Below are 13,350 nucleotides of genomic sequence, written 5' to 3'. Positions count from 1 at the left end.
GTGAATTTCAGCACTGAAGATGAAGAGCATTGAGGAAGGCCAACTCAAGTCACAGTTCCGGAAGCCGCGGATCTTGCTCCTTCCGTGATCCTGGATGATCGGAGGCCAACTGCTACAAAGACAGCAGAGACCCTGGGCATATCCCCAGAACGTGTGGGTCATTTTATGCATGGGCTCTTGGACATGAAAAACCTCTCAGCCAAATGGGTTCCCAAATATCTCAATGCAGATCAAAAGCGTGAACGTTTTATTGCTTCACAGTCCATTTAGAACCAATTTCGCAAGGATCTTGGGGGTGGGGGGAGGGAGGGGGAGGGAGGGTTAGATCGTCTCGTCACTACGGATGAAACATGGATATAGAATTATGATCCATAGACCAAGAACAGTCCACGTCCAAAGAGGTTCAAAACACAAAGATCAGTAGAAACATTGCTCGCATTCGTCTTTTGGGAGGAAGATAGAATCCTAAATACTAACGACATATAACATGGTAAAACCATCAAGGCAAAATACTGTTTTGAACTTATCGACAAACTGAAGCAGGAACTGATCTCCAAACGGCGGGAAAAGCTGAGAAAATGGTTCTTCATTATGGAAGACAATACCCTCTTCATAAGGCTACCATCACGCAGGGAAAATTTGGAACTCGTCAATTTCAGATACTCAAACATCCACCCAATTCACCTGAAATAGTCCCCTCAGGCTATTATTTGTTCCCAAACTCGACAAATATTTGAAAAGGATACGCTTTCTGAACACTAAGGAGGCCTTTCTAGCCGCGGATAAATGCCGCAAATATGTTATGTTTGACTATTTTTTTTCAAATCCATGCTATCATTTTTTCTTTATAAAACTAAGGACTGATCATCGTCTCCTCGTACTACCTCACTGCGAAAGCCAGGACGTCACAACGCTACGTGCTTCAAACGAAATCCGTTGTAATGGTGTGTGAAAAGGATACTTTCTGTTTATCTTATTCGCAGTGGGAGTTCTGGCACATACTTAGTGCTCAATCATAATGTGTTTCCGACACCTGGTTTCAAAGCGAAATATATTTGTTGTTTGCTACGTCGTAATATCTATCAGTCTGGACACTGAATTTTCGAACACTCCATGCAATTCACTGCACAGTGCACGAGAGGGTACTATCTATTTTCTTTCCTACGCCATTCGCGTACGCGAGTTATACGTTGCTGACATCATAACAGCCGCGCAGTGTCCCTGGAGTACGGGTCCTCTAAATTTCTCCAACAGGGATTCGCGAGAAGTATGTCACCTCCCTTCCAACGCTTCCCCTTTAAGTTTCTCAAGCTTTCCCGTTACACTATCGAATGACACCACACCCACCTGTGACGATCCGAGCAGCACGTATCTGAATTAGCTAGATGTCTGATGCCTTGCTTACTTGATAAGTACACCAAACACTGGAACAGTTCTCTAGAATCGGTCTTTCTTACGATTTGTATGTGGTTTTTTTACAGATGCAATAAATTTTCTCAGAACGTCTCCAACCAATCTTAGTCTAGTTGTGGCTCAATAAACTTTCCCGGCTTAGTAATTTTTGATATTCGTGTCGGGTCTCCAGCTGGAACATATCGTCATCTGGACGCAAAATTTCGGCGGTCCACCTGCCGGCTATCTTCAGGTGAGTAAGCCGTCGCACTATCTTGCGGGAATTGAAATCAAACAGGCTGCGGCGGCTCCGTTTACCAGAATTTCTCTTGCAGATTCTTTGCAATTAATTGGCGAAAAATTGGACGAATAAACAACTAAGCTTTGTCGACATGTGTTGACGTCGACGCATTTTTTATTTAATGACAAATACTTTGAACACAGTCGCCAGTTTGTTTATGAAAGATTTTGAGGACATGGTACTGAAGACGGAATTCTTAAAACCAACTTGTTTTTGGAGATACGTCGACGATACATTTTTGGTATGGCCACATGGTAGGGATGCTCTGGATCGTTTCCTAGATCATTTTAACTGTCTGCTTCTCAATATTAAGTTCACGATGGGAGTTGAAAAGGGTGGAAGACTTCCGTTTTTGTATGTCTTGGTCTACTGGAAGGATCATGGAACATTAGGACATAGTGTTTATCGTAAGCCCACGCATACGGACCGATATCTTCATGCATCAAGTTTTCATCCATCGTACCAACGCAATAGGGTCCTACGTACATTCGCAAAAAGGTCTTGCGCCGCCTCAGATGCAGATAGTTTGACATAAGAACTGGATTGTCTAAAAGCTGTGTTCAAGCAGAATGGTTACACTGACAATCATATCCGTCGTGCTCTACACGACCTTCGCGGGAACCAACAGAAGATATAAGCAAATCGGTGGCATTCCTATCTTTTGATGAAAGCATAATTTCAAAAATAGGAAGAATTTTAAAGAAATATGATATTAAAAGTTTATTCCGTCCGCCAGCTAAGACCAGAGCTCTGTTGGGCTAAGTGAAGGATGATTTGGGTTTGAGAAATCCCAGGGTCTACAAGATTCCCTGCCATTGCGGGAAAACCTGTACTGGACAAACGAACGTGCGGTCCAGGATCTATACGAGGAGCATCATTGTCACACACATTTATTTCAGCGAGAAAAATCTGCAGTGGCGGGCACTGTCTTACTGAAGGACATAAGTGGTTGCCCCTGCGTCACGGTGTTGAGACTGTGTAGTGAAAGAAGCCATCGAAATCCGGCTATCTGACAATATTATAAACAGAGGTAAGGGGTATTCTTTAAGTAAGAGTTGGAAACTTGTTTTGTTTGACATTAAGAAACAACCGTGTTTGTTTCGGTCATCAAAAACTGACAATAGTAATTGATACCGATTTATTGTTTCCACTGGTGCGCTGTTGTGCCTTGCGCTAGAGGGCAGTTATGTTCGCGCATGCGCTGTGGACCTACGGTAATTGTATAAAGGAGCCGCAGCAGCGTGTTTGATTTCCTCGTGTGTGTACTTCGTTTTGTGTTTCGTGTTCTTTCGCAGTTACAACTCCACTGTTCTCATGTGCCGTCACCGTCCTCCGTGTTCTGTGCACCGTGTCAACAAGTGTTAGTGTTTTTATCGTCCAGCGTGAACGGCTTCATGTTTATTGTTTTTTGTCTCTACTTTTTTTGCCCGCCATTTTCATTGTATTGTCTATGTCGCCTCTTTGTCTCATGATTGTACCACTTAAGGCTGAAGAGCGGCGTACTATGCTCCTGACAGCCCGCCTGTATGAGGTGCTAAAATTACAATAAAGAAAAAAAAAAGTGTTTGATTTCAGTTCCGGTGAGTTCGTGCGACGGTCTACTCACCTGAAGATAGCGGCCAGGTGGACCGTCGTATTATTCAGTCCAGATGACGATATGTTACAGATGGAGACCCCTTAGTCTTTCACCCCTGCTTCTTAGTATTACTCCTAAAGACCTTACGATGTCACACGCTCACAACGTTCAGCGCTGATCTATAATCGGATTCAGTCGACATCTTTCTCTTTCTTGTACGTATAATTTTACATCCATCCACATTTAATGAGAGTTACTATTCGTTATACTAAGTGGAATTTCTGTCCGAGTCTTCTCCCAATTTCTTGCGGTCTTTCGACGACGACGATACTTACCAGTACACAACAGTTTCGTCAGCAAACAACCCAATAGTGCTTCTGTTAAAAATATCCGAGCTCCTCGTCCAGACCCTGAAAGGCCAAGAGATGTCGACCGGCCGTTTTATCATCTTCTGCCTTGTGGCTTCATCCAGATGCGATTGGAGGGACATGTGGTCAGCCAGCACACAGCTCTTCAAAATGTTCAAACGCGTGTGAATTCCTAAGGGACCAAACTGATGAAGTCATCGATCCCCAGGTTTACACACTACTTACAGTTACTTTAACTTATGCCAAGAACAACACGCAAACCGCTGCCCGAAGCAGGACTCGAACCTCCGCCGGGAGGGGCCAAGCAATCCGTGACATGGCGCATCAAACCGCGCCGCCACTCCACGCGGCACACAGCTCTCCTGGCCGTTTTGCCACTACTTCTCAATCAAATAGTTTCTCAATTGGCATCACTAGGCTGAGTGCACACCGTGCAAGTCCTACAGCCAAGAAACAATACCTGACAGTCCTGGGAATCGAATCCGGGTCGTCCGCATAACAACTATATACGCTGACCACTCAGCTACGAAGGTGGATTATTGATAATTTGTTTAAGTATATTGAAAATATTAGAGGTGTTGCTACGCTTCCTTAGGGCTCAATCGTTGCTAATTTCATTTCTGTGGAATGTTCGCAATCCAGTATAACGAACAGGGTCCTAATAGACAAGTTGTAGACTGTGCAAAGCCTTTTGCCAATCTAGGAAGACGGTATTTGCCTATTCACCAACATAATTGTTTGCAGGATGTCGTCTATGAATAAAGCAAAAAGTGGTTCACACGTGTGGTTTCTCTTGAATCCGTCCTAATTTTTCGAGAAACATTTTATCGTGATGAAGTTGTTACTAAACAGGGAACCCGAGAAGCTTTCGTCACTTTTTTTTATGTATCACTGAGTTAGTGAGATGATATCTGAATCGTCTTCACTGTTTTTTTTTTTTTCGTTGTTTGTCACTTAAGCGGATCGAAGGTGTCTATTCAGTAGACTCATAGACCTGTCTGTAACAGACAAGAAAACGGAACCTGCAATTTTAAATTTCGCTTTTAAAAATCATTCACGAAGGAGCGTCGCACAGACATACTATCGTTTGACCGTTCCACAGACTCCTGTATGGAGATAACAGAAATACGATTCCCTGGTATTGAGAAGAAACTGAAAGAGTTGAAACCAAATACTTTGGCGAGTTCGAATGGAATCCTAGTTCTGTTTTACAAAGCGTACTCTTCGTTTTCGGTCCCTTACACAATTTGCATCTATCGCGAATCTCCCTCCCAGGACAAAAGCCCCAACCGACTGCAAAAGTGTGCAGGAGTCTCCTGTATATATGAAGCGTGAAACGACAGATCCGTAAAATTACAGACCAATACCCTTAACAACGAGTTACTGCAGATTTGTTGAGCACATTCTAAGATCGAATATAATGAATTTCCGCGTTTCTGCCCCAAAATCAGCACGTATTTATAAAGCACTGCTCGTGCAAAACACTTACTCTTTTCTCAGACATTATCCTGCGAACCATGAATGAAGGAGAACAGGAAGACAAGATATTCCTAGATTTCGGAAAAGCATTTGAGATGCTGCCCCACTACAGACTCTTGAAGGTCAGAGTACACAAAATAGGTGCCCAGAAATGTGAGTGGCTCGAAGACTTCTTGAGTAATAGAACTCAGTACGTTGTCCTGAACGACGAGTGATCATCGGAAATGCCATAGGAAAGTTGACAGGACCGCTCTTGTTCTCTACACAGGCTGTCACACGTCCGCCGCTCGTGGTCTCGCGGAAGCGTTCTCGCTTCCCGAGCACGGGGTCCCGGGTTCGATTCCCGGCGGGGTCAGGGATTTTCACCTGCCTCGAGATGACTGGGTGTTTGTGTTGTCCTCATCATTTCATCATCATCCAGGAAAGTGGCGAAATTGGACTGAGCAAAGGTTGGGAAATTGTACGGGCGCTGATAACCACGCAGTTGAGCGCCCCACAAACCAAACGTCATCATCATCATCACAGGCTGCCACAGGAGGAATGGTTAGTATTGAGGGATATGACAAGAACGATCAATTAAAGCACATAAAGTCTAGTAAACATGGGCTCAAAAATTCTGACCTAAAGAGCTATGAGTATCTTCGAAACTGTGAAACGAATCTCTTCTACTGCAAGTCTTTTCCTTTCCATTTTTTAGGAGGAGGTAGTAGGGACCAAAATAAGAAAAAATGTCTGGTAAACATCGGGCCTAAAAAACTAGGAGCACTTGTTCAGTGGAAGAGACGTAATTGTCAATAGGGAAGATGAACAAGCGCTAATAGATCTTAAGGTATGCCTTTGAGAACACATTTTTAATAACTTTTCTTGCTTATAATGGTCGTTTCTGTCGTATCTCTGAATACTGAACATTGGTCGTGGAACACCCTGAGTACATACACGATCTGACGCGTAGGGTTTGCAGCAATCTGGGACTCTTTGCTGATGACGTTGCAGTGCACAGGAAATTGTCGTATGTGAGTAACTGTACAGGATACACCGTGACTTAGAGAAAATTTCTGTTTGGTGTGATGAATGGCAGCTTGCTTCAGATTTAAGTTAATGCAGATGGGTATTAGCAGTGCGCTGCTTGGCAAAGCCACGTCGATTAAATACTTAGTCTAGGCGTAAAGCTGCAAAGCTATGAGAAACGGAACGAGCACTTGCGTTGGTATTAGGGCAGGCGAATAATTGAGTTCGGCTCTAGGAAACGCTAGCTCATCTATGAAGAATACCACGTGTAGAACACTATTGCAATCCAGTGCAATGTGCTGCCTGAGTGTTTGGGCTCCTCATTAAATCGTAAAGTACTTGAGAGGCGTGCTGTTAAGTTTGTTACCGGTGGGCTAAATCAACACACGAGTATTGTGAAAATGCTCCGTGAACTCAAAGGGGAGTAACTCGAGGGAAGATGACGTTCTTTTCGCGAAACAATGCTGTAAAAGTTTAGAGAACCAGTATTTGCGGATGACTGAAAAGCTATTGTACTACCCGCCAAGGTAGCCAAGAGCTCTAATGCGCTGCTTCCCGGAGGATTAACTACGACGGCCGGTGTGCCGTCCAGCCTGGATGTGGTTTTTAGGAGGTTTTCCACATCCTACAAGGTGAATACCGGGCTGGTCCCCACGTCCCGCCTCAGTTACACGATTCGCAGACATTTTAAACACATTCACACTCTTTCACGATTTCACTAGACGCAGACAGCTGGGGTACATTAAATTAACCATGCCAATTCCATACTTAACCCTGCCGAACGTGCACACAATGCGGGATAAAGGCAGTTGCGAAAGAAAGAAAGAAAGTCTGAAAAGCTATTGTACTGGCGCAAACGTAAATCCCGCGAAACTATCGTGGACACAAGATAAGAGAAATCTGGGCTCGAACAGAGGCGCTAACGTCCACCATGCACCGTACAGTGGCTTGTGGAATATATATGTAGATGTACGAGGGCTGTTCGATAAGTAAGTTTCCGGTAGGTCGCGAAATGGAAACGACAGTGGAAATCCGATGAAGCTTTGTACGGATGTTTTGGGCAGTGTGTCTAATGCACCTGTCGATCACGTCACGTGGCTCTTTTCAGTTCTGAGAACACAGTGAGCACATAAAGATGCCCAGAACAGCAGTGTCTTCCGCCAAGTATGGGTTTCCACTGCGCAGTTTCGCCTGATTTCGTGCAACCTCACATAACGTACCTGTCATACATTTCCTTCTTCGTGATCATTATCAGCCGCACACTGCAGGTGCAATGGATGACGCCACTGCAGACTTTTCGATGGGAAGTGTTTGATCACTAACCATACGCCCCGAACTTGGCTCCCTCTGATATTCATTTCTGCTCACATGAGCCGCTGGTTTTGTAGACAATATTTGGGCATAGACAATAGCAGACCAGAATAGAGAAGCGGCGCAAAGCACAGGAGGACGCCTTCTACGACGAGGATATTGGAAAGTCGGCACAACGCTACGACAAGCGTCTAAGTCGGAGTGGCGACTATGTAGAGAAGTGGCTGGAAATTGTAGCAAACTGATGGAAATAAAACAGTTTTTATTTTCACTGTGGTTTTCATTTCGCAACCGACGGGATCTTACTTTCCGAATAGCCCTCGAAGATACAATGAGAAACTACCAATAGTATAGGTAAAATCACAGGCATCTGCTTACACGTCGGTCTTCGCGTGTGTGCTGTTGCCGTGCGCGTGAGCGTTAACGTACGGTGGCAGGTGTTCCCACTCACCTGAGGATCGGCAGCCGTGCCGACGCGAACTGCACAGAGGTAACTGACTGCCTGCTCTGATCCGTCCAGCGGCCGCAGCGCAGCCCAGGAATGTGGGTCGCGCTTTCTCCGCTGCGCTGGGGCGGGTGGGAGAGCGCGCCTCGCCCGCCGCCTTATAGCTACCGCACACCGCCGGTCTGCTGCCTGCTCGCGCTTCCACACGTCGTCACAGTCGCACAAGCGTATCCTGCTCCATCACACCAGCATAAATTAAATACGAATGTCAGTTTCACACAACTCATTTACATCTACATCATACTTAATGGTGTGTGGCGTAGGGTACTTGCGGTACCACTATCCGATCCCTCTAACCCTGTTCCACTCGCGAATAGTGCGTGGGAAGAAGGATTGACGGTAAGTCTCTGTATTGGCTCTAATTTCTCGAATTTTCTCCTCGTGGTCAATACGCCAGATGTGTGGGGGGAAGTAATGTGTTGTTCGACTCCTCCTGAAAAGTGCTGTCCCAAAATTTTAATAGTAAATCTCCCCGTGATGCACAATGCCTCTCTTGTAACCTCTGCCAGTGGAGTTTGTTTAGCATCTCCGTGACGCTCTCTCGCCAGCTAAACGATCCCGTGACGAAACGCGCCGCTCTTCGTTGGATCTTCTCCATCTCCTCTGCCAGTCCTACCTGATAGGGATCCCGGATAGATGAACAATACTCAAGAATCGGGCCAACAACCACTTTACAAGCCCCTTCTTTCGGGGAAGAGTTACATTTCCTTAAAATTCTACCGATGAATCTGAGTCTGGTGTCTGTTTTTCCCACTATCTACTTATGTTGTCATTCCACTTAAGGTAGCACTGTATAGATACGCCCACATATTTTACGGCAGACAATGTCTCCAGCCGTTTGCCATCAATAGTGTAGCTGTACAGTTGTGGATTTCTTTTCCTGTGAATGCGCAATGTGTTACATTTACTTTCGTTCAGGATCAACTGCCAGAGCCTGCACCATTCATCAGTTCTCTACAGGTCGTTCTGGAGATTCTTGCTATCTTCTGGCGTTACTGCTTTGTTACAGACAACTGCATCATCTGCGAATAGCCTTAAAGAGCATCCGACGATTTCTACTAGATCATTTGTATACATTGTAAACAGCAACGGTCCTATCACACTTCCCTGTGGTACTCTGCGTATTACCTTTACATCTGTCGGTTTAGTTCCGTTGAGAGCGACGTGTTGAGTTCCATCTGCAAGAAAGTCTTGAATCCAATCGCAGGTCTGCTCCGATACTCAGGTAAGCTTGTATTTTGTCATTAAACAGCAGTGCGGGACGGTGTCAAATACTTTACCGAACTCAAGGAAGACGGCATCACCTGAGCGCCGTTGTCCACTGGGCTGTGGATCTCATGGAGGACCGGAGCAGCAGCATCTCTGTTTGCGGAATCTTTATTGATTTTTATACAGGAGATGTACATTTTCCAAAAACATCACAATTCTCTAGCATCTAGTCACGTTAATGTGACAACCTTTCAAAAGCCTGAATAACAACCATTTGCAGCGCGGACCGCTGCAAGACGTACACGAAGAGAGTCAGTGAGATCTCTGGGAGGTACCGAGACTTATATGGAGCCATGCCGACACTAGGTTTCTCGGCTGGGAATCAATGACATGAACAACCCAATCGAGGTGGTCCCACAGATTTTCGACTGAATTGAAATCGGAGGAGTTTGGTGGCCAGTTGATTATGGGAAAGTCATCCTGGTGCTCATCGAATCACGCACGTACACTGCAAGCTGTGTGGCACGTTGCATTGTTCTGCTGATAGATACCATCATGTCGAGGAGAAACAAACTCCATGCAGAGGTCGACGTGAGCCCCAAGAACAAAAGCATACTTGCGGTGATCCATTGTGCCTGCCAGAATGACGAGACCATCCAGGGAATGCCCTCCAGCCTGGACCCTTCTGGATGTTTGTTACTGCAGGATGCTTGTTTCAGACATTTTACGCTGTACACGCCAGTGTCCAATGGAGCATAAAACGTGATTCACCTGGAAAGGCCATCTGTCGTCATTCGGTGGACGTCCAGTTATGGTATTGGGGTGCAAATTTCAGCCTCCGTTGTCGATGAACACCAGCCAGCATGCGTTCATGAACCAAGCGCCTGCTGCGGAAGCCCAAGCAGAAACGTTCGCTGAACGGCCGTTGAGGAGAGACTGTTGGTAGCCGCTTGTTCATCGGGTCCGTTGGTTGCTCAATAGTTGCACGGCCGATTTCGCCTGTACACATTTCCGCAGCAGTCGTTCACTCCTGATGTCTATGCTTGTGGTGCACCAGAGTTTCCACAGCGCCAGTTTGGTTAGTGCCATTTTGGCATTCACGGTGTGATTTAACCATAGCGGCATGCGAACAGTTTAAAAACTTAGCTGTTTCCGAAATACTTACACCCTTGGCCTGAAAGCCAATTATAACGCCCTACTGGACGCTAGACAAATCGCTCCGCTCCCGCATTCCGACAACGACTGCACTGTTTTCTCCGTCCTCCTGACACGTGTTATATACCCTCCACTGCTACTGCTGTCACCTGCCGTCTGTGAGTGGTTATTGTACGCTGACGTCGATGGCGATCACATTAATCTGACTGGCCGGTGTCAAATCAATACAGGACAGATAGAAAAAAGTAAGTAAACTGTTTATTACTGGCCGGGCGATGTGGACGATCGGTTCTACGCGCTTCAGTCTGAAACCGCGCGACCGGTATGGTCGCAGGTTCGAATCCTGATTCGGGCATGGATGTGTGTGATGTCCTTAGGTTAGTTAGGTTTAAGTAGTTCTACATTATAGTGGACTGATGACCTCGGATGTTAAGTCTCATAGTGCTCAGAGCCATTTGAGCCATTTGAGCCATTTTGTTTATTATTTCAAAAGGAATCGACATAACTCCTAATACATTTATGCCTCTGTGAGGCAAGACGGTCAATGCCTTCGTGGAAAAACGTTTGCGGTTGTCTACGGAACCATGATTGTACCACGCGTACAACTCTTCTACGCGAAGATTCGCTGGGAAGCCGTTAAACATTTTCCATAGAGTCCCAATCACTCGCCATACGATTTCCATATTTTTGGAGCCATCAACAAAGAAATTCGTGGCTATTGATTTGCTTCTGTCAAAGAGGTGCACGCCTGAGTACAATCGTGCTTCCGTAAGCAACAGCGAACATTGTTTCCATGAAGGCATTGACGGTCTTGTCATATCGTGGCATAAATGTATTAACAGTTATGACGATTACTTTTGAGATAATGAACAGTTCACTTTATTCCGTAAGTCTCGTTTCCACTTGACGGCCCCTTATACAGTGTGTAATGAAATTACCCGTACAGACTTTGAGGGTAGGTTCCTGATACCAAAACAAGAAAAAAATGTCTAGCAAACAAGGGGTCTAAACACATGGGCTCTATAGTGCACAGCTTAACACAAACGTCTGACACAGTTTCAAGCTTCTTGTCGCGGACACCACCCACAGAATGATGAGAGCAAGGAAGTTTATCGCTTACTACATTTTCACTGCTCGTGCAGCGAAACTGCGGCATCAGCTATGACATTTTATTTAATACTTCTTCTAGAACAAAAACAGTGCATTAGCTAATCCAAAACATAAACTACAGGAGAAGTAAGAGAGGTACTGAGAAAGGCAAGAAATGGAAAAGCAAGGATACCGGAATTTGTGATAGAATTGTGGCAATATGGATCCCCTCAGATGATGAGAGTTATATGTAAATTGTTCAGTCGAATTGTGGAGGGAGACTAAACACTAAGAGAGTGGTTTATATCATACACGGTGACAGTTATTGAAATATATGAAGAAAAGGTAAATTAAATACAAACTAGAGCGCGCACACACTTAATTCAACATGTAAACATCAACACAGTATTCGGATTTGGGTTATAACATATTCGATATGCCTGCCATCATTGGCGATGATGTGGCGCAGACGAATAGTGAATTATTGCTGTACACCTTGTCTTCAATATAGCCACACAGAAAGGAGTCGCATGTGTTCAGATCCGGAGAACGTGGCGGCCAATCGAGTCCCGTGCCAGTGGCCTCTGGGTGCCCCAGAAACAGAATGCGGTCTCCGAAGTGCCCGTCCAGCACCCTCCTGATTCGATGGGGTCGAGCTCCGTCTTGCATGAACAACATCTTGTCGAAGTCAGGGTCGCTTTGGATAATGGGAGTGAAATCATCTACCAAAATCTTCACGTATCGTTCGGTAGTCACAGCGCTATCAAGGAGTATCGTACCGGTTACTCCGTGACTGGACATTGCACACCACACAGTCACCCGTTAAGGGTGAAGAGACTTTTCGATCGCAAAATACGGATTCTCAGTTCCCCAAATGTGCCAATTTTGCTTACTGACGAACCCATCAAAATGAAAGTGGGCTTCGTCGCTAAACCAAACCATACAGCGTATACTAATTCTTATCATGCCCCGTGGCCAACCGTGCAGTTTGAAAGTCATAACGCAAACTGTTCTAAAGTTATGACGATTCTTTTCATATAGTTCAATAATTATCACCTTGTACAAGAATGGAAACTAGAAGTGCACAAATAATTGCTGGGGAATTAATGTTACGTCTCTATCAGCAGGCTTTTAGGGCCAGACTGAAAAACAGTTTGGAGAATGAGATTGAGAGAAAGATGCAAGAGCGCCAGGCAGGTTTTACAGCTGGACTATCTTGTTTGGATCATTTTTTTAGTGATAAGACGCATTCTATGGGTCAGAAAATACACATAAAATTTGTGGATTTAGAAAAAGCATATGATTCTGCACCCATAAATATACTTTGGGAAGCGATTGAGTATATAGATGCAAAATCACAAGAAATATCCCCAATTCGGAGAACCCACCACCAATCGTATGCAACAGTTTAAGCAGAGAGAAAATTGAGTGAGCCATTCCGAACATCGAAATGACATAGACGGGGCTGGAGTATGTCGGCGTCTCTGTTTAAAATATATATGCAGTATAGATTGAAATGTTGGAATAGATTTGGTTACAAAGAAGTAATACATTTAAACGTCATGCAGGATGCGGCAGTTTTTCAAGCATCTCAGTGTTACGCCTTATCCCCTGAACTATTTGGCGTACGATGATGCAATGTTACAGGTACATTCAGTGTATATGAGAATACTGCCCGCAAAAGTGTCGTCAATACAGTTAATAGTATAGATGTAATAAATTAAAACGACATGCCTGATTTGGCAGTTTTACTGCACGATCATCGAAAATGTAGTAAGGGATAAACTTTTTTCCTTTAATCATTTTGTGGGGATTATCAAGAAGAAAAGGTTTCCTAAATCTTTGAAATTATGTGTAAACTTTGTTGCAAGTCAATAAGTGCAGTCATTCTCGAAACTGGGTTTATAAAGTCTGGATATTCGCGCGTAGAGTTGGTTTAGGAGGAGATGTGGAACAC

General features: G+C 44.8%; 1 protein-coding gene across 2 annotated transcripts in view; it reads right to left on the bottom strand.

The window, feature by feature from the left end:
* LOC126161885 (glutathione S-transferase 1) overlaps positions 1-8,002 on the bottom strand; it is a 97,602-nt gene extending 89,600 nt beyond the window's left edge. The window contains exon 1 of one of the 2 annotated variants that reach the window (XM_049918023.1): positions 7,887-8,002. The gene's annotated coding sequence lies outside the window, so the exon portion shown is untranslated. Of the gene's footprint in view, positions 1-7,813 lie in introns of both variants that reach the window. The other variant, XM_049918025.1, reaches the window with a different exon arrangement.
* Positions 8,003-13,350: the final 5,348 nt, after the last annotated feature.

The sequence above is a fragment of the Schistocerca cancellata genome, chromosome 2, assembly GCF_023864275.1.
Source record: "Schistocerca cancellata isolate TAMUIC-IGC-003103 chromosome 2, iqSchCanc2.1, whole genome shotgun sequence".
Classification (NCBI taxonomy): Eukaryota; Metazoa; Arthropoda; class Insecta; order Orthoptera; family Acrididae; genus Schistocerca; species Schistocerca cancellata.
Note: the sequence above shows the minus strand (reverse complement) of the source record. Positions and strands in the feature narration are given on the sequence as shown.